Source organism: Rana temporaria, chromosome 4 (genome assembly GCF_905171775.1).
Source record: "Rana temporaria chromosome 4, aRanTem1.1, whole genome shotgun sequence".
NCBI lineage: Eukaryota > Metazoa > Chordata > Amphibia > Anura > Ranidae > Rana > Rana temporaria.
Window position 1 is genome coordinate 119,768,712 of NC_053492.1, and position 19,020 is coordinate 119,787,731.

Sequence of the window (19,020 nt, forward strand, 5' to 3'; positions counted from 1 at the left end):
TTATATCGTTTTTTTATCCATAGGAAAATTTTAAAACATTTGGAAAACAAACCGATGGGGCACACACAAGATCGGTTTGTCCGATGAAAACAGTCCATCGGTCCGTTTTCATCAAACAAACCGATCGTGTGCGTCATGCCTTCATTAACCACTTAAGCCCCAGACCAATATGCTGCCTAAAGACCCAAGGTGTTTTTACAGTTCGGGACTGCGTCGCTTTAACAGACAATTCCTCGGTCGTGCGACGTGGCTCCCAAACAAAATTGGCGTCCTTTTTTCCCCACAAATAGAGCTTTCTTTTGGTGGTATTTGATCACCTCTGCGGTTTTTATTTTTTGCGCTATAAACAAAAATAGAGCGACAATTTTGAAAAAAATTCAATATTTTTTACTTTTTGCTATAATAAATATCCCCCTAAAACATATATAAAATTTTATTTTTTTCCTCAGTTTAGGCCGATACGTATTCTTCTACCTATTTTTGGTAAAAAAAATTGCAATAAGCGTTTATCGATTGGTTTGCGCAAAATGTATAGCGTTTACAAAATAGGGGATAGTTTTATTGCATTTTTATTATTTTTTTTTTTTTTTACTACTAATGGCGTCGATCAGCGATTTTTTTCGTGACTGCGACATTATGGCGGACACTTCGGACAATTTTGACACATTTTTGGGACCATTGTCTTTTTCACAGCAAAAAATGCATTTAAATTGCATTCTTTATTGTGAAAATGACAGTTGCAGTTTGGGAGTTAACCACAGGTGGCGCTGTAGGATTTAGTGTACACTTAGTGTGTGTTTACAACTGTAGGGGGGTGTGGCTGTAGGAATGACGTCATCGATCGAGTCTCCCCTATAAAAGGGATCACTCGATCGATGCAGCGCCATAGTGAAGCACGGGGAAGCCGTGTTTACATACGGCTCTCCCCGTTCTTCAGCTCCGGGGAGCGATCGCGACGGAGCGGCTATAAACAAATAGCCGCGCCGTCGTCCCGGATCGCTCCCCGAGGGAACCCGACCGCCGCGTGTAGCGGGGGGGGTCCCGATCGGACCCCCGACCCACGTCTAGGCAGGCACGTACAGGTACGTTGATGTGCCTGTCCGTGCCATTCTGCCGACGTATATCTACATGAGGCGGTCAGGAAGTGGTTAACAAGGCTTATAATCTTTACATTGACTTTGATTTAACTAAATTAAATCTACGCTGCCATCTAATGGCCATTTTGTTTAACTGCACTATTTATGTTCCAAAGCAGTCAGTTAGAATAGCTGGTTAGGTTTGGCCCATGCAAGCCTCCGTGTTTCATTCCCAGCATGCCTTGCATCTTCCTCTTCAGGCCTTTTCCTTTTTCACTCTGGAAGCAAGCAGATGGACTGCCGAGTTCTGTTCTACGCTACCCATCCAGATCCATCTGGGGTATGTTCACCATTTGTGTCTCTAGCTAGATAGTTAGATAGGGAGGCACTAATTATATGATCATTTATTAATTTATATTTGTTTGTATCTATTACAGTTTTACTCTATCTTGTACTAATAAAAGTTCAAAAGGATTCTGCGCCTACTGGAATGCATTGGTATGAGAGGAGTTAACAGTGTGCCCGAATACACCTCAGTCACGTGTAGTGAGGGGCATAACAGTGTGTACAGGGCTTTAGTGTGCAAAACAAAAACTTGTGCAAACTGCAAATAAAAAATGCAGTCCAACCAAGTCCAAACAATGTGCAAAAATGCAATCACGCTGTGAACATAGCAGCAATATGTTCTTTCTTCAATGTGCAAAACAACAAGGGCAGAAGATTTAATAGATGGAACGATGAAAAGATGACTGAAGGTCTGGCTGCTATCAGGTGAAATTTCTTTCAGTTTACACAAATAATTGCACAAATAATAACCTCTAAAAATTATGTTAAAGGGGTTGTAAAGGTAAATGTTTTTTCACCTTAATACATTTTATGCATTAAGGTGAAAAAACATCCAAGTTTTAGTGCCCCAGCCCCCCCGATTACTTACCTGACCCCTCGAAAGTCCCGCGCCGTGAACAAGCAGGCTTCTCGGCCGTCTTCCTGGCTCATTCATTGGTTGATTGAAAGCAGCGCAGCCATTGGCTTGCGCTGCTGTCAATCACATCCAATGACACAGTGCGCCGGGGGGTGGAGCCGAGTGATACCGTGAGCGGCTATGGCCGCCGACTGTATCACGGCATTGCGCCCGCAAGCACTCAACACCATGCAAGCTCGCTCGCATGAAGGTGTTGAGTCCTTGCGGGGGGAAGCCGAGACAGCTGCTGAGGGACCCCAGAAGACCAGGTTCGGGGCCACTCTGTGCAAAACGAGCTGCACAGTGGAGGTAAGTATAACATGTTTGTTATTTTAAAAAAATAGAAAAAAATTCCTTTAGTGGTCCTTTAAACGTAACTTTTAATAATTCATTTGAAAGCTATTATTTATTATTAATATTAATCCTACTATTGTGATTAGTATTTTATACTATATAGAAAGACAGCATAATGCTTTATTTTTGTTAAACGTTCTTTTATTTTATTGTTAACTAGCTGAATACCCGGCGTTGCCCGGTCTTCCTATCTTAACCTTTTGGGGAGGAAAATCATAGTAATATAAATATACCCATCTTTTATATAAGGGTGTAGGTAAGGGTTAATTTAACTGTCATATATTTTTATTTGGCGTATAAGTAATATGTGTACCAGGTATTATTGAAATATCTCCAGGCGTACAGAAGTTATGTGGGAACATACATTTCCTATTGATTTGCATGGGACTTTAAACAAAAACCCAGACCCTCACAAATGGGGGTAGTTAAGGGGTAAATTAACTATCCTATAGTTTAAGTGGACATATAAGTAACATGTGACCAAGTGTTATCGAAATATCTACAGCCGTTTGGAAGTTATGAAGTAACATGTATTTCCCATAGAGTTGAATGGGACTTTAAAGGAAAACCCCGACCATGGCAAATGGGGGTGGGTAAGGGTTAAACCACCTATCCTATGTTTGTTGCTGACATATAAGTAACATGTGTGCCAAGTTTCATGTTAATATCTTTAGCCGTTTGGACGTAATGCTGGAACATGAAGTAACATGTATTTCCCATAGAGTTGAATGGGACTTTAAAGAAAAACCCCGACCATGGCAAATGGGGGTGGGTAAGGGTTAAACCACCTATCCTATGTTTGTTGCTGACATATAAGTAACATGTGTGCCAAGTTTCATGTTAATATCTTTAGCCGTTTGGACGTGATGCTGGAACATACATATACATACACACACACGTTGAGTTTTATATATATAGATTTATTGTTTATTATCCTAATTGGACCAGACCACTTGATAAACTACTTATTTTTCCCTCGCTGATCTTTTATATAGTTAGCTCAGCCTTGAATCAACAAATTAAACTAATAAAAAGTCCAAATGCTGCTGAAGTTACCTGTGTTAGTTTTCTTGTCCACTGCTGGTTTGCTGATGGTGAGAACAACAGGCTTCCCTTCACCCCCAGTCAATGAAGTCAGGATTTTTGGAGGATCTATGGGTGTCATGACCCAAAAGTCAAATTTACATTAAAGGTGAGACTGAGCAATGAATGTAAGGTAAAATTTTAATAAAATAAACAGAAAATATTATATAAATTGCTGATTTTTTTTTTCTCCAATGAGAAAATTATGCTGCCAGTCACATGACTTCTAAACCACATCAAATGGCTATATGACTTTCTATGGTGCTCTACAAAATAAAACGTCACTAATGGTAATATGACTATAACCCAGGGGTGTTCAACCTGCTGCCCAAGGGCCGCATGTGGCCCAACACAAAATTGTAAACTGTAATGTTGATTTTTTATTTATTTTTTCATTAACCACTTCCTTACCGTGCCTGTTCTGGCACTCCTCTCCTACAAATTACTCAGAACCCCCAAACACTATATATATATGTTTTTTTAGCAGACACCCTAGGGAATAAAATGGCGGTCATTGCAACGTTTTACCTCGCACGGTATTTGCGCAATCATTTTTCAAACGCTTTTTTTTTCATGAATTAAAAAATAACAAAACATTTAAGTTAGCCCAATTTTTTTGCATAATGTGAAAGATGATGTTACGCCGAGTAAATAGATACCTAACATGTCATCCTTCAAAATTGCACACGCTCGTGGAAGGGTGCCAAACTTCAGTACTTAAAAATCCTCATGGGCGACGCTTTAATTTTTTTTATTGGTTACATGTTTTGATTTACAGAGGAGGTCTAGGGCTAGAATTATTGCTCTCACTCTAACGTTCACGGCAATACCTCACATGTGTGGTCTGAACATCGTTTTCATATGAGGGCGGGACTTACGTATGCGTTCGCTTCTGCACGTGAGCTACCGGGGACAGGGGCACTTTAAAAAAAAATTATTGTTAATTTTACTTTAAACTTTTTGCTTTGACACTTTAAAAAAAAAATTGATCACTTTTATTCCTATTACAAGGAATGTAAACATCCCTTGTAATAGGAATAAGCATGACAGGTCCTCTTTACAGTGAGATATGGGGTTGTTCTTTTGAATGCAGAGGCCGAGCGTGACGTCATAACATCGCGACCGGCCTCCGAGCGATCATAGAGACTCTGGCGACCATGTGGTCAACCGGAAATCTCTATGGTAGGCATCTGGGGATCTGTTCTCCAACTCACCTATCGTAGCGGTGAGTTGGTAGAAGCACCGGAGGGCAACGGGAGGAGGGGGGACGTCTCCTCTCGCCGCCTGTAAGAACGATAAAGCGGCAGAACAGCCGCTATCAGGGCTGGACTTACCATTGGGCTTGACTGGGCTCAAGCCCATGGGCCCCTCCCAATAGGGGGCCCCTGCCTGTTAAAGTCTCCTTACTTTTTTCTTCTTCTTGTATTTCATCCTGCAATGTTTGATTATTTCTCCACCACATGCGCTTCCCGTCCACTGAGTCACGGCACGCTCTGTGTGTGCCGTTCCCATTTCAACATTATGCTGTGTCTGAGAGTTCCGCTCTTAGCGGAACAGCTTAGCAGACACGCAAGACTTGGCAGTCATTCTCAGCTTCCTCGCTTGGTTGCCGTACTAAAGTTGGTCAAGAAAGAGACTGGGTAAACATACAATCACACATGCGCAAGATTTCAGCAAGGAAGGGCGGACGTGATTTACACAGGGGACTAGAGAACAATAAATACACAAGATGGTGCAGGCGCAGCCTAATCCCGGAAGTGGAATTTATTAAAAATGACTTAAACACAGTAAGAATTGTTTTTACATATGTTAGACGGGGCAATATTGTAAATAATGTTACACATTACATGGCATGAAAAGCCTGATATGAAGTGCTGAGTTTACTTCCTCTTTAATTTTTCATTTAAAGTTTGTTGATTGGTCTAGCATTTTTACCTGGCCCTGCCCTGCAATGACATTTTTTATTTATTTTATAAATTAAATGTCAGTGATCTTGAGGTTTGCTGACTGGTTATTGTTATTTGCAGTTATGTAGTGCCTTGTTTACTGCCGTAATGTAACAAACGGACAAATGGTATCAGAGTGGCGCGCTTAAAAGAAAACTTTTTGGGCGCGAAAAGGTCCCGTGGGGGCCCGAAAGTAACTCAAGCCCAGGGGCCCCCACCACCCTAAGTCCTGCCCTGGCCGCTATGATCATTCTTACGGTGCTCAGAATCGCCGGCTTTAAAAGACGATATCTGACAGATGCCTGTAGCTGCAGGCATCATTCAGATATCCCCGCTTAAAGTCAAGAACGTCCATGGACGTCTGTCCGGTAGGAAGTGGTTAAAAAAAATGCGTTTACACTTAGTGAATACACGCAGCTGAAGAAAAAATTTACAGTGTCTCTCTACTGGACTTTTATCAATTTTATCTTCCCGAAGAAAAATATCTCACGCTTCACAATCATGCCTTATTCATATCATCAGTTCTCGGCAGCACCTATATTTGTGAGCAGCTACTGTCAAGGATGAAGCACACAAAGGGAAAAATTAGAATCAAAGCACCTTGAGAATTCATTAAGAATTTCTACTACATCCAACCAATCAGATATTGATGCATTCATTTATCAAAAAGAGTGTCAAATATCGCACTAATTTTATGTTGTCCTCTTTTACCTTTAAAAAAATATTACAAAAAAATTAAGTTTTATTACTCAGATATATCAGCAATGATATACATTATATATATATATATGTATATATACAGTCATGGCCGAAATTGTTGGCACCCCAGAACTTTTTCCAGAAAATCAAGTATTTCTCACAAAAAAGTATTGCAGTAACACATGTTTTGCTATACACATGTGTATTCCCTTTGTGTGTATTGGAACAAAACAAAAAAAGGGAGGAAAAAAAGAAAATTGGACATAATGGGCCAGATTCACAAAAGAGATACGACGGCGTATCTCCTGATACGCCGTCGTATCTCTGTTTCTATCTATGCGACTGATTCATAGAATCAGTTACGCATAGATATCCATAAGATCCGACAGGTGTAATTGTTTTACACTGTCGGATCTTAGGATGCAGTACCGCGGCCGCCGCTGGGGGGAGTTTGCATCGTAAACCAGCGTCGGGTATGCAAATTAGGAGTTAAGGCGATTCACGACGGATTTTCGCGTTCGCTAGTCTAGTTTCCCGTCGCAAAGTTAGTCGTTATTTGACCTGCCTTAACTTTACACAGCAATCGTATTGCTGTATAAAGTATGGCCGTCGTTCCCGCGTCGAAAAATGAACGTCATTTGCGTAAGCCATGCCGGAATACGGAATTACGCTACGCGCGTCGCCGTTCGAAAAAATGACGTCACTGCGCGCAAAGCACGACGGGAATTGCAAAACGGAGCATGCGCAGTAGGTCCGGCGCGGGAGCGCGCCTAATTTAAATGGCACACACCCATTTGAATTGGCCCGCCTTGCGCCGGACGTATTTATGATACACCGCCGCAAGTTTCCAGGTAAGTGCTTTGTGGATCGGGCACTAAAACTGGAAACTTGCGGCGGTGTAACGTAAACGGGTTACGTTACACGGCCGCAAATGTATGTGAATCTGGCCCAATGTCACACAAAACTCCAAAAATTGGCTGGTCAAAATTCTTGGCACCCTTAACTTAATATTTGGTTGCACACTCTTTGGAAAAAATAATTTAAATCAGTCGCTTCCCATAACCATCAATAAGCTTCTAACACCTCTCACCCAGGATTTTGGACCACTCTTCCTTTGCAAAGTGCTCCAGGTCTCTCTTTTTGGAAGGGCCCTTTTTCCCAACAGCAATTTTAAGATCTCTCCACAGGTGTTCAATGGGATTTAGATCTGGACTCCATGCTGGACACTTTAGAACTCTCCAGCGCTTTGTTGCCATCCATTTCTGTGTGCTTTTTGACGTATGTTTGGGGTCATTGTCCTGCTGGAAGACCCAAGATCTCGAACGCAAACCCAGCTTTCTGACACTGGGCTGTACAGTGTGATCCAGAATCCTTTGGTAATCCTCAGATTTCATGATGACTTGCACACATTCAAGGCACCCAGTGCCAGAGGCAGCAAAACAACCCCAAAACATCATTGAACCTCCACCATATTTTACTGTAGGTACTGTGTTCTTTTCTTTGTAGGCCTCATTCTGTTTTCGGTAAACAGTAGAATGATGTGCTTTACCAAAAAGCTCTATCTTGGTCTCATCTGTCCACAAGACGTTTTCCCAGAAGGATTTTGGCTTACTCATGTACATTTTGGCAAACTGTAGTCTTATTTGTAGCGTTTCATTTCATTTAAATATCGGCGGATAGTTGGCGCTGACACTGATGCTCCCTGAGCCTGCAGGACAGCTTGAATTTCCTTGGAACTTGTTTGGGGCTGCTTATCCACCATCTGGACTATCCTGCGTTGCAACCTTTCATCAATTTTTCTCTTCCGTCCACGCCCAGAGAGATTAGCTACAGTGCCATGGGTTGCAAACTTCTTGATAATGTTGTGCACTGTGGACAAAGGCAAATCTAGATCTCTGGAGATGGACTTGTAACCTTGAGATTGTTGATATTTTTACACAATTTTGGTTATCAAGTCCTCAGACAGTTCTCTTCTCCTCTTTCTGTTGTCCATGCTTAGTGAGGCACACACAGACACACAATGCAAAGACTAAGTAAACTTCTCTCCTTTTTATCTGCTTTTAGGTGTGATTTTTATATTGCCCACACCTGTTACTTGCCCCAGGTGAGTTTAAAGGAGCATCACATGCTTGAAACAATCTTATTTATCCACAATTTTGAAAGGGTGCCAAGAATTTTGACCAGCCCATTTTTGGAGTTTTGTGTGACATTATGTCCAATTTGCTTTTTTCCCTCCATTTTTTCGTTTTGTTCCAATACACACAAAGGGGATAAATATGTGTATAGCAAAACACGTGTTACTGCAATACTTTTCTGTGAGAAATACTTGATTTTCTGGAAAAAAACTTCTGGGGTGCCAACAATTTTGGCCATGACTGTATAAATATATATATATATATATATATGAATGAATGAATGAATGAAAGTCCGGAGTCCCCAGGGCAGGGGAGTGGCCACAACTCCCCTCATGAGGAGGTTCAGGGGGAGAAGGATGAGGATGACCGGATGGAGATTGCCCGAGAAGTGAGGCTGTGTTGGGATCAGGATTCCCTTGCGCCTGACAGCAGTCAGGCCACCATCAGGGGTAGTCCCTCCCACTCCTCCCCGAACAGGGCTGCCCCCCCAGGGGGCTCCCCTCCTCCCAGGCCACAAGCCTCAGCTGGAGGCAGTCAGGCCGCCATCAGGGGTAGTCCCTCCCACTCCTCCCCTAACAGGCCCCCCCCAGGGGGCTCCCCTCCTCCCAGGCCACAAGCCTCAACTGCAGGCAGGAAGGCCACCCAGAAGACCAGGGGGGTGGCCAAATTCCTGCCTGCAAATCTGCAGAGGGACCAGGCTCGTCAGACACAACATCTGGGTCAGGTCAGCCGGACTTTGGCCCAGATGGAGGAAAGCCTGGCCGCCATCAAGGATTCAGTCAGTGACGTGGGCACAAATACTGTCGCATTCATCAACTGTTTCAGTGAGCTGCAGGCCGCCACAACAGGCGTGGCCCTTGAGGTGACTGCCCTGACCTAGGCTGTCCAGGACAACACCCAGGCTCTCCAGGCCAACACGGCAGCCCTCACTCTGGGCCTGACCAGGATTGCCGTGGCCTTGGAGGGCAGGCCAGCAGGTGGGCAGCCACCCGGGGAGGCTCCTCCTTCCCATGCTTCCCCCCCCATGAGGCTCCTCCTTCCCGTGCTTCCCCCCCATGAGGCTTCTCCTTCCCGTGCTTCACCCCCATGAGGCTCCTCATTCCCCTGCCCCCCCCATGAGTCTCCCCTGAGGGCCCGTGCCCGTGGCCGGCCCAGGCGTAGCTCACGCCGCCGCCATTGAGATTTTGGGTGTACTTTTCTTTATTTTATTTTTTTTTCAGAATTTTTAGTGTGATTCTAAATTGGTTTATGTGTGTGAATGATGTATGAATGTGGGGGTGACATTCCTGGTGAAAAAGGGTGTCACCCTCAGTTTTGGTGGATTAGGGATCCCCAGGACCAGGGAGAAGTGATCCCAGGTCCGTGTGAAAGGTGTATGAATGCACAGTGACATAATTGGAGCTGTGGCGTGGCGTTGCTGCTCCCTAATACCATGTGGTTTTCTAGGGTCCAATCCAATTAGATGTGCATGTGATGTGTCTGTGCTAGGGACCACAGTGGGTGTGCATGCGTGCATTCTCATTGTGCCATGATTAATGTGTGTGCTTACTGTGCAAAGATGCATTCTGCGAGGCGTCTCCTGGCTGCTGTTCCCTCAGAAGAGGGGGTACCCTCGGTTACAAAAGTCACTAGTATAGTTATGAGCATGGATGCCCCTGGCATGGTGGCATACAGATTGTAGTCCGGCAAGTGTGTGTGCTCAGCTCTTCCTTAATGGTGTTGCTTTAGCTGTCCTTTACACGGCTGGAGCAAAGTTAAGGCACCTTTTATAAAGTGTAACTTTACTCCGGGAAACTAACAGATGCGCACAGGGCGTAGCCTACGCCGCACACACCTAATTTTGTGGATCGCCTTATCTCCCTCATTTGCATCTTTGCCTAGCAAAACAATGGTGTGTCTAGCGTATTTTGCGCTCGAAGAAGCGCCGGTGTAATTATTTTAGGTAGGACGGAAAAAACTGTTTTTCAGGCGTATTTCGTTTTGAGGATCAGGCGCAAAAATACGCGTGGCGCATTTTTCAATTACGCCACGCATCTCTAGATACGTCGGCGTAAGTGCTTTGTGAATCTGGCCCTAAATTTTTAATGCCCATTTTTCTCGTCGAGAAAAAATGCTCTTGAGCCTACACACGATCGTTTTTAATGACCAATTTAAAAAATTTAATTTTTCTCATCATGAAATACAGTCGTGTGTATGCGGCATTAATCTTTGCTTAAAATAATTTTCTGTCCCAGCATTTTTTTTTAGGTGAGGGACATTCAAATAATAAATAGAGAAATGAAAATTAGAGACATATAGGTAGATTCACAAAGAGTTAGGCTGGCTTATCAGTAGATAAGCCGACCTAACTCAGAATCTACGCCGACTTATGTTTAAGTGTATTCTCAAACAGAGATACGCTTAAACATATCTAAGATAGGACGGCTTGCGCCGTCCTATCTTAGGTTGCAATAATAAGGCTGGCCGCTAGGTGGCGCTTCCATTGCGGTCGGCGTCGAATATGTAAATTAGTAGATACGCCGATTCATGAACGTACGCCCGGCTGCCGCAGTACATTTACGCCGTTTCCGTAAGGCAATATCAGGCCTAAAGTTATTCCATCTTGTAGATGGAATAGTAATGTTAAAGTATGGCCGCCGTTCCCGCTTCGAAATTTTTTTTTTTTACGTTGTTTGAGTAAGTCGTCCGTGAATAGGGATTTACGTTGTTTACCTCCACATCGAAATCAATAGGCCCGTGCGGCGGACGTAGCCGCAATGCATACTGGGAAATGTAGGCGCACGGCGCATGCGCAGTAAAAAAAAACTTCAAAAACATCAGGTCAAGCCCCATTAACATAAAACACGCCCTCTTAGACACATTTGAATTAGGCGCCCTTATGCCCGCCCGTTTTAGGCTACGCCACCGTAACTTAGCAGGCAAGTACTTTGAGAATCGAGTACTTGCCTCGCTAACTTACGGCGGCGTAGCCTAAACAGGCTAAGCTACGCCGCCGCAAAGTTAAAGGGGGTTGTAAAGACAAAAATATTTTCCTCTTAAATTAAAGTCTGACAGTAGCTGATAAAGTAAAAAGTAATGTTTTGCATTATAACTAGTTTGATACCTGTTGAAATCGAGCTGTTTTATTCACCTCCGTCACTCCTGAATCATTATTCTCACTGACTTCCTGGTTTGCGGCGCGTATTCATTCTTGCTACATCACGGCCTAATGGGAACTGCAGTTCCCATTAGGCTTAGCCTCCATGCCTGTGAGGGATAAGAGAGCACATTCTGCTTTCCACCATGCAAAACAGTTCAGATGCTGGTGGAAAGCAAGAAGAGGAGAGACAGGAAATAGCATTTTCAAACCTGGATTACTGTATTTTGGAGGTCAAAAGGAAAAACAAGGTAAGTGATATTTAAATGCTCTAGCTTACAGCAATCAATTGATCTAATAAAAAACGAACCTTTAGTGTTCCTTTAAGCCCATCTCTCTGAATCTACCTAAATGGGGGAAATCTACTAAAGGCAAATAAGCTGTTCACTTTCCAGTGCCACATCACAGTTTCTACATGTGAGAGGCTGTGTTCCAGGCTGTTTGACAACAGTTGAGGATCTCCCCATCGCTGCTGATCCTTTTTTCAGGTCTCCAGTACAAAGAAAAATGCAGCATCACGATCATCTTCAGGGGCCCATGCAAATGGGCTTTGGTGCAACATTCATCTAGATGTATCTTAATTGCTATATATACCCAGTACATGTGCACTATTCCACCAGGACCCTTACTGGGGCCTTTGCTGCTAACACCCAGTTGTACATTGGATGTAGTGGATGTACTATTATATACTAGTATATATAGTTATATTAGTCTATAAAGCTTGTATTATTTCCATACTGGTGTGCATCTATATACCTTTGGTTAATGCTTATGCTGGCTGCTGTAGTGACCCTGCTCCCCAGTACTTTCATTGAATACATTTACCAGGAAGGGAATCCCCTCTGTTCACAGAGGCCCTGTCCTAGGCGGAGGCACTGCCAACTTTATTATCAAACCCAATTTTCCACTTAGCAAAGGTTTCAGTTCTCTTATTTACCTAGCTAAGTGCAATATCCTGTTTGGGGAGAACCATTTCTCATATCTCCCAACCAAAAGAAGGCTACACGTGCACATGATTAGATGATGGAAGTCAACATAGCTTCATCTCATTCACTAAGCTTTGGGGAAAATTCCCTTGGAAAGTGAAACTTCCATTGCAAAGTGAACAGCCTATTTGCTTTTAGTAAATAAACCCCATTGCCCAGTAAGTGACATAGATGTACCTATAGATAGATGGCTATTACCTAGCCATGTGCCAGTACTACTAGCTACATCTTTGCAAAACAGCTATGCGTTTATATGGAATCGAGAATCGTTGTATTACCTGGGAGTCCATATCACTGCAGATGCAAAACTTATATATGAACGTAACTATAGTTCCCTGGTTGCGGAAATAATAGAGGATCTGAATAGATGTAAAGGCCACACACTAACATGGGCTGGCAGAATAAACACTCTTAAAATTAATGTAATACCTAGATTAATATATGTCCTGTATACTGTACCCATACAGCTTCCCCAAACATTCTTTAAAAAGATACTTAAAGCATTTATATCCTTTATATGGAAGGACGGAAATGCTAGAATAGAATATGACATTCTACGGGGCTACCAGACATTGTAATACAGACACTGTATTACAAAGCAATGTCTCTGGTACGCATATTAAATTGGTGCCATGACTCCGTGGATAAAGCATGAGTCTCAATCGAGAAAAACATGGCAGGGAGAAACTTAGAGGGAGCACCATGGATCCCGCCTAAGGCGAGAGGATTGTCAAAATGTGGGACAGAATTAATAAAACTGGCAAATATGCCCCTAGAACATCTCCACTGGCCCCACTGGGAGGTTATCCATGGTTCCCCCCTTGGGGAGGAAAAGGGAGCGTTGGGCCCGTGGGAATCAGATGGGAACACAATGTGCCTAAGGTACATCCCGATAGGAGTTCTTATCCCTCAAGCGGAACTGGTATCATCTCAAGGGGATATGGCGATGGCGGGTGGAGATACTATCAAATGCTAGATTTCTTAAAAAAACTCAAACCTCAAGTAAGGACCCTAATCTCCCTAACTGTGTTCGAGAACATGTGTATGAAGAAGATGTCAAAACCTAATCACTTATTGTCCCAAATGTATGAATTAATACTCAGTGGAAAAATACCTCAACCCCTTACTTTATTCAAGAATGGGAAAAATAACTAAGCTGTACATTTACTAAATCTAAAAAAAAAAAATGTATGGAAGTAACGCACTCATCGTCCGTAAGTTCATCTATCCAGGAGATGTCATACAAGTTCCTGGCCAGATGGTATCGGACCCTGGCACGACTAGCACAGATATACCCAACCGCAGATAACCGCTGTTGGAGGGGTTGTAAAGAAAAGGGCACCTTCCTCTACTTTTGGTGGTCTTCCCCAAAGATTAGAGTATTCTTTGAAGAAATAGCCCCATGGATCAAGAAAATGACTAAGAAACCTATAGAGTTAACACCATGGCACTTTTTAAATCGTATAAAATAGTATTATACCACATCTACTAAATGCAGCTAAGAGGTTGATACCTAGGTATTGGAAACAGGTCACGTGCCTCACCTTAGCAGAATGGAAAAGGGAAGTACATGGAATAATGGAGGTGGAAAGATGGGTGCACAAGACTAGAAACCAACAGGAGAAATAAAAAAAAACATGTGTAGGCTGGAAAAAACATGCCCAAGAAATAGATGGAGATAAAACTAGATTGGCCGATTCTGTCGAATGTCTAGATACCTCTTAGAGCAGCCCTCAAAATTTCCACTCGCCTACTAGCATTTGGCGAGTAGATTTAAGCTGGGGGCGAGTGATGACAGGGCTGCATGACCAATCTCCCTCCAATCTGTGCCTACACTTAGAGTCCCGATGAGATTGGCGGCCGAAGAGGAAAGGTGCATGCTCGGGAAAAGTAGTCTGTTGAGCCGCGCACAGGCAGAGCAGTACACAGGTGCTCTCCTTACAATTCTCATTAAGCCATGGGACCTAACAGTATGACCTCTCTGAGCCTGCCCCCCTCCCCCGACCAATGTAGCAGGAGAGCAGAAAGTAATGAGTGAGGTGGAGGATTGCAAAAATTACCACTCCGGTGCAGCGCTCACTGAAAGTTGCCCTGACATGAGAGCGGCAGCCTTCTAGTTTGTGCAGTTTTCTTCTCCTTGTGCTCTATGCAAGTGTCCAGCAGTTCAGCCTGAGCACTGTGAACAGACTGGTCTCAATGTGTGCTGTGCAGGGTCAATGTGCACTGTGCTATGGTGTCAATGGCTGTGCAGTTGTGTGGATCTCAGCGCTGGATAGTACTCCCTCCCACTGTGCTGCAGCTCCTCTCCTCTCTGCCAGCCTGAATAAAAGGGGGAAGTGGGGACATGCAAGCGTGGAGCCGCACACACAGGCTCCTGATGATGAGATGAATGGGAGAGAGAGAGAGGATGGGTGGGAGTTGCAGAGGAGACAGCAAGAGAATGGGGAAGAGACCCAGTTCTAGTGCCCTGTCCCTCTGGTCTGCCCCCAGTGCCCTGTCCCTCTGGTCTGCCCCCAGTGCCCTGTCCCTCTGGTCTGCCCCCAGTGTCCTGTCCCTCTGGTCTGCCCCCAGTGCCCTGTGCAATTTTTTTTAAGTTGTTGTTGGTAATATTTAATGTTGTAACTTGATTCTGCATAAAACATTGTCATTCCATGAGATAATCTACGAGGGCGTGTTTACGGGTGCAATTAGGCGCAGGGCAGTGTATGAATTAGGTGGGGCAACTGGTGGCGAGTAACTCTTGAGGCCTGGCTAGTAGCTCAGGACTTGAAATTTTGAGCCTTGTCTTAGAGGATACCTGATATTAGGAAGATGGATGAGGAATGAACTGCAACATTTTAAGATTAAGTATAGGATTAAATGTTATGTGTTAATGGTGAGAGATTGCCCCTCCTTTTTTTGGGGGGGGGGGGGATGAGTAGGTGGAGACAAGAGGAGAGACACGATATTAACATATATATATTTAAAACACGTAAGGTTTGAACAATATATATGAACACAAAAAAAAGGAAAATTTGGCAGACACACACGAATATGACAAAAATTTAGTTAAAGGGGATAATCTTAGGGTACAAAGGGAAGGAGAAGAGTAACCCCTATCCTTATCACGTCCTTTTTTTTCCCTTCTCCCTTCCCCCTTCTTTTTCTTTCTTTAGGATAGACACATACTTAAATAAAAAGAAACACATAAAATATTATCACTGGAAGACAGTAAGCAAAGTACTTCACATTACACTTTATCCCTCTCTCTCCCTCTCCCTCTCTCTATATATTTATATATATCCTCTTTATCCCCCTCCTCCCATCCCATCCCTGTCCCATGTATTAATCATTTTTATTTAATTTGTTTCTATTAATAAAGGGAGGCAATATGGAAAACACATGGGGAACTACCTCTCATTATCTGTATATGTATACATTTATGTTTTTCTTTTGGAATGTAAATGTTATTGTAATGGGAAAAAATAATAATAAAAGATGAATTAATAAAAAAAAAGAAAAAGTGACATAGATGTAAATAGTATGGGCTAGATTCAGATACCTTTATGCGGGCATAGCGTATCTCCAATACGCTACGCCGCCAGTAACTTTGAGAGGCGAGTATGGTATTCAGAAAGATTTTGCGGCCGAAGTTACGGCTGCGCCATGTTTTTGGTGGTTTATCTTTACGCCTGAAAACGCCTTACGTAAACGGCGTATCTTTACTGCGACTGGCAAGCGTACGTTCGTGAATAGGCGTATCTTGCTGATTTACATATTCTAGGCGTAAATCAGCGTACACGCCCCTAGCGGCCAGCGTAAATAGGCAGTTAAGATACGACGGCATAGAAAAATTCTGCCGGCCGTATCTTAGCAACATTTAAGTGTATCTCAGTTTGAGCATACGCTTAAAGTTGCGACGGCGCGGATTCGGACTTACGACGGCGTATCTACTGATATGCCAGTCGTAAGTCTAAATGAATCTGGCCCTATGTGTGCGGAAAAAGCACCTCCTGTACATTTCTACCTATTCACACCCGCTTACCAGGTATCTACTACACCCCTGAAGAAGGACTTGGTAGGATGCACTCTATGGCAAAATGTATTAGATGTTATAACCAACAGTTTTCCTTCCATCTGTCCATAGAGTTCAGTTTTTAAAACTTTGTATTTTTTGTCTTGTACTGTATATCACATCTGAAGATAAGCAAATCGATCTACTTAGTTAGTAATTCATGTTACTTACATTGTACTTGAGATAGCTCTGATATCCCCATCTTGTCATTTTTTTCAGATTTACGAGGTAACTTGGATTTGGAAGGTGTTCCTGGTCGGCATAAAGAGTAACCAATCAGTTATAATAAAATCAATTGCGAACTTAGGATATATTTTGAACAGAAATAGGGTTAATTATCAGAAATTCAGAAGCAGTATTTAATTCAGACTTTTATGTTTCTTCTTTAGCTAAAACCACCATGAGCACCTTATTGAGCACTAATGTTATCAGCATCTGCATGCCTTGCTTTACTATCGTTATATAACTCATTTCTCAGATTGACAGATTGGGGGTTATTTACGAAAGGCAAATCCACTTTGCACTACAAGTGCACTGAAAGTTCAGCCGCTGTAGATCTGAGGGGAAGATCTGGAACGAGGAGAAGCTCTACTGATTTTGTCATCCAATCATGTGCAAGATAAAATGCTGTTTTTTATTTTTCTTGTTGATATGTATGATTCCGTGCTATGGAATATGTTTACTAGCAGGTGCTATATGTATATGTGTGTTGTTCCAAGGAAAATTAATTGAATTGCAGCCTCTACCTGTTACTGCCACCTGGGGAAGTAAAAGTGTAGGGAAAAAATAGTAGTAGATGTCGTGCTATTCTATTGCATTCCCATAAATAAACTAAAAATGACACTTGTGGAATAAAAATATGAAAATGTAAATAATTTAAATGATTTTAAAGTGCATACGTGCAATGGTGCAATGTGAAAAATGTCACAATAAATGATCAATTTGTGCAATGCAAAAAAGTGCATAAATAGTGCTAATGCAATCAATTGTAAACAACTTTTGTAATCACATAAAAGTCCATGTTGGCAGGTAAACCACAAATCCTGAATGTTCCCACATGTGCTGAATTATATAATGCATGCTTAGTGCCCAGTGAAAGTAACACTCTTCTTTCAGTAGGTGGTCACTGCACTTTGTGTCCCTGCAAAGCCTGCACTCACCGGATATTCCACCCCCTCTTGGGGTATGAAGCCTTCACAGTTTATGCCACTGTGTAGCACTCTGGCGATTAAAACGTCCCTTGTGCTGCTGCTGTTTTTCAGTGTGGCTCATGTACAGAAGAAAAAAGACCCAAATAGTGTCTTATCGTTTATAAAAAGGTTTATTGATAAAACTTAAAAAGTGGGTACTCACAATTTGGCAAAGTTAAAAAGGCATTGATGCTAGCAGGAAGTGTTATGGCGTTCTGCTATCTGTGCTCGACCAGTTTCGTGTGCTGACGTCATCTGTACCCTAGTGTTAACCCCTTCCCTGCCAGTCATATTTATACAGCAATCAATGCATTTTTATAGCACGGATTGCTGTATAAATGTGAATGGTCCCAAAAATGTCCAATGTGTCAGCCACAATATCGCAGTCACGATAACAATCACAGATCGCCGCCATTACTAGTAAAAAATAAATAAATAATAAATATGCTTTAAACCTATCCCCTATTTTGTAGCCGCTATAACTTTTGCGCAAACCAATCAATATACGCTTATTGCGATTTTTTACCAAAAATATGTAGAAGAACACATATCGGCCAAAACTGAGGAAAACAAAATTGGATATTTATTATAGAAACTTTTTAAAAATATTGTGTTTTTTTTTCAAACTTGTCCTTCTTTTGTTTATAGCGCAATTAATAAAGACCGCAGAGGTGATCAAATACCACCAAAATAAAGCTCTATTTGTGGGGAAAAAAATTATAAACATTTCATTTGGGTACAGCCTTGCACGACAACACAATTGTCATTCAAAGTTTGACAGCGCTAAAAGCTGAAAAATGGCCTGGGCAGGAAGGGGGTGAAAGTGCCCTGTAGGCAAGTGGTTAAAAAAGAAAATGAGAGCGTCAGAATTTACAATGCCAAGCCCATTTTTAGTGATAAGCCCTTTGTGATAAGCCCATGCCACTTCTGAGTGTGGCTGGTTTAGACATTAGTTAAAGGGGCTGTAAAGGTTCATGTTTGTTCACCTGAAAAAATATGATGTTTGCCGGCCCCCCAGCCCCCTGTTTACTTACCTGAGCCCTCGAAAGTCCCGCATCGTGAACGAGCAGGCTTCTTGACCGGGCTTTTTGGCGCATTCATTGGATAATTGATAGCAGCGCAGTCATTGGGTCCCGCTGCTGTTAATTAAACCAATGATATGGCGGGGCCGAGTGATACAGTCGGTGGCTATAGCCACTGGCTGTATCACGGGAGCGCGCCTGCAAGCTAACCCCCTTGGGAGAGAGCTTCCCATTAAGGGGGTTAGCTGATGCCGGAGGAGCAGAGACAGTCGCCGAGGGACCCCATAAGACCAGGATCGGGGCCACGAGCTGCACAGTGGAGGTAAGTAAAACATGTTTGTTATTTAAAAAAAAAAAAATTAACCTTTACAACCCCTT

The 19,020-nt window shown here is 42.8% G+C and overlaps 1 long non-coding RNA gene across 1 annotated transcript; it reads left to right on the plus strand.

The window, feature by feature from the left end:
* The first annotated feature begins 1,622 nt into the window (after positions 1–1,622).
* On the plus strand, positions 1,623–17,923 carry LOC120936519. The gene is made up of 3 exons (XR_005748612.1): positions 1,623–1,847; positions 3,387–3,583; positions 16,650–17,923. It is a non-coding gene; the product is annotated as an uncharacterized LOC120936519 (long non-coding RNA).
* Positions 17,924–19,020: the final 1,097 nt, after the last annotated feature.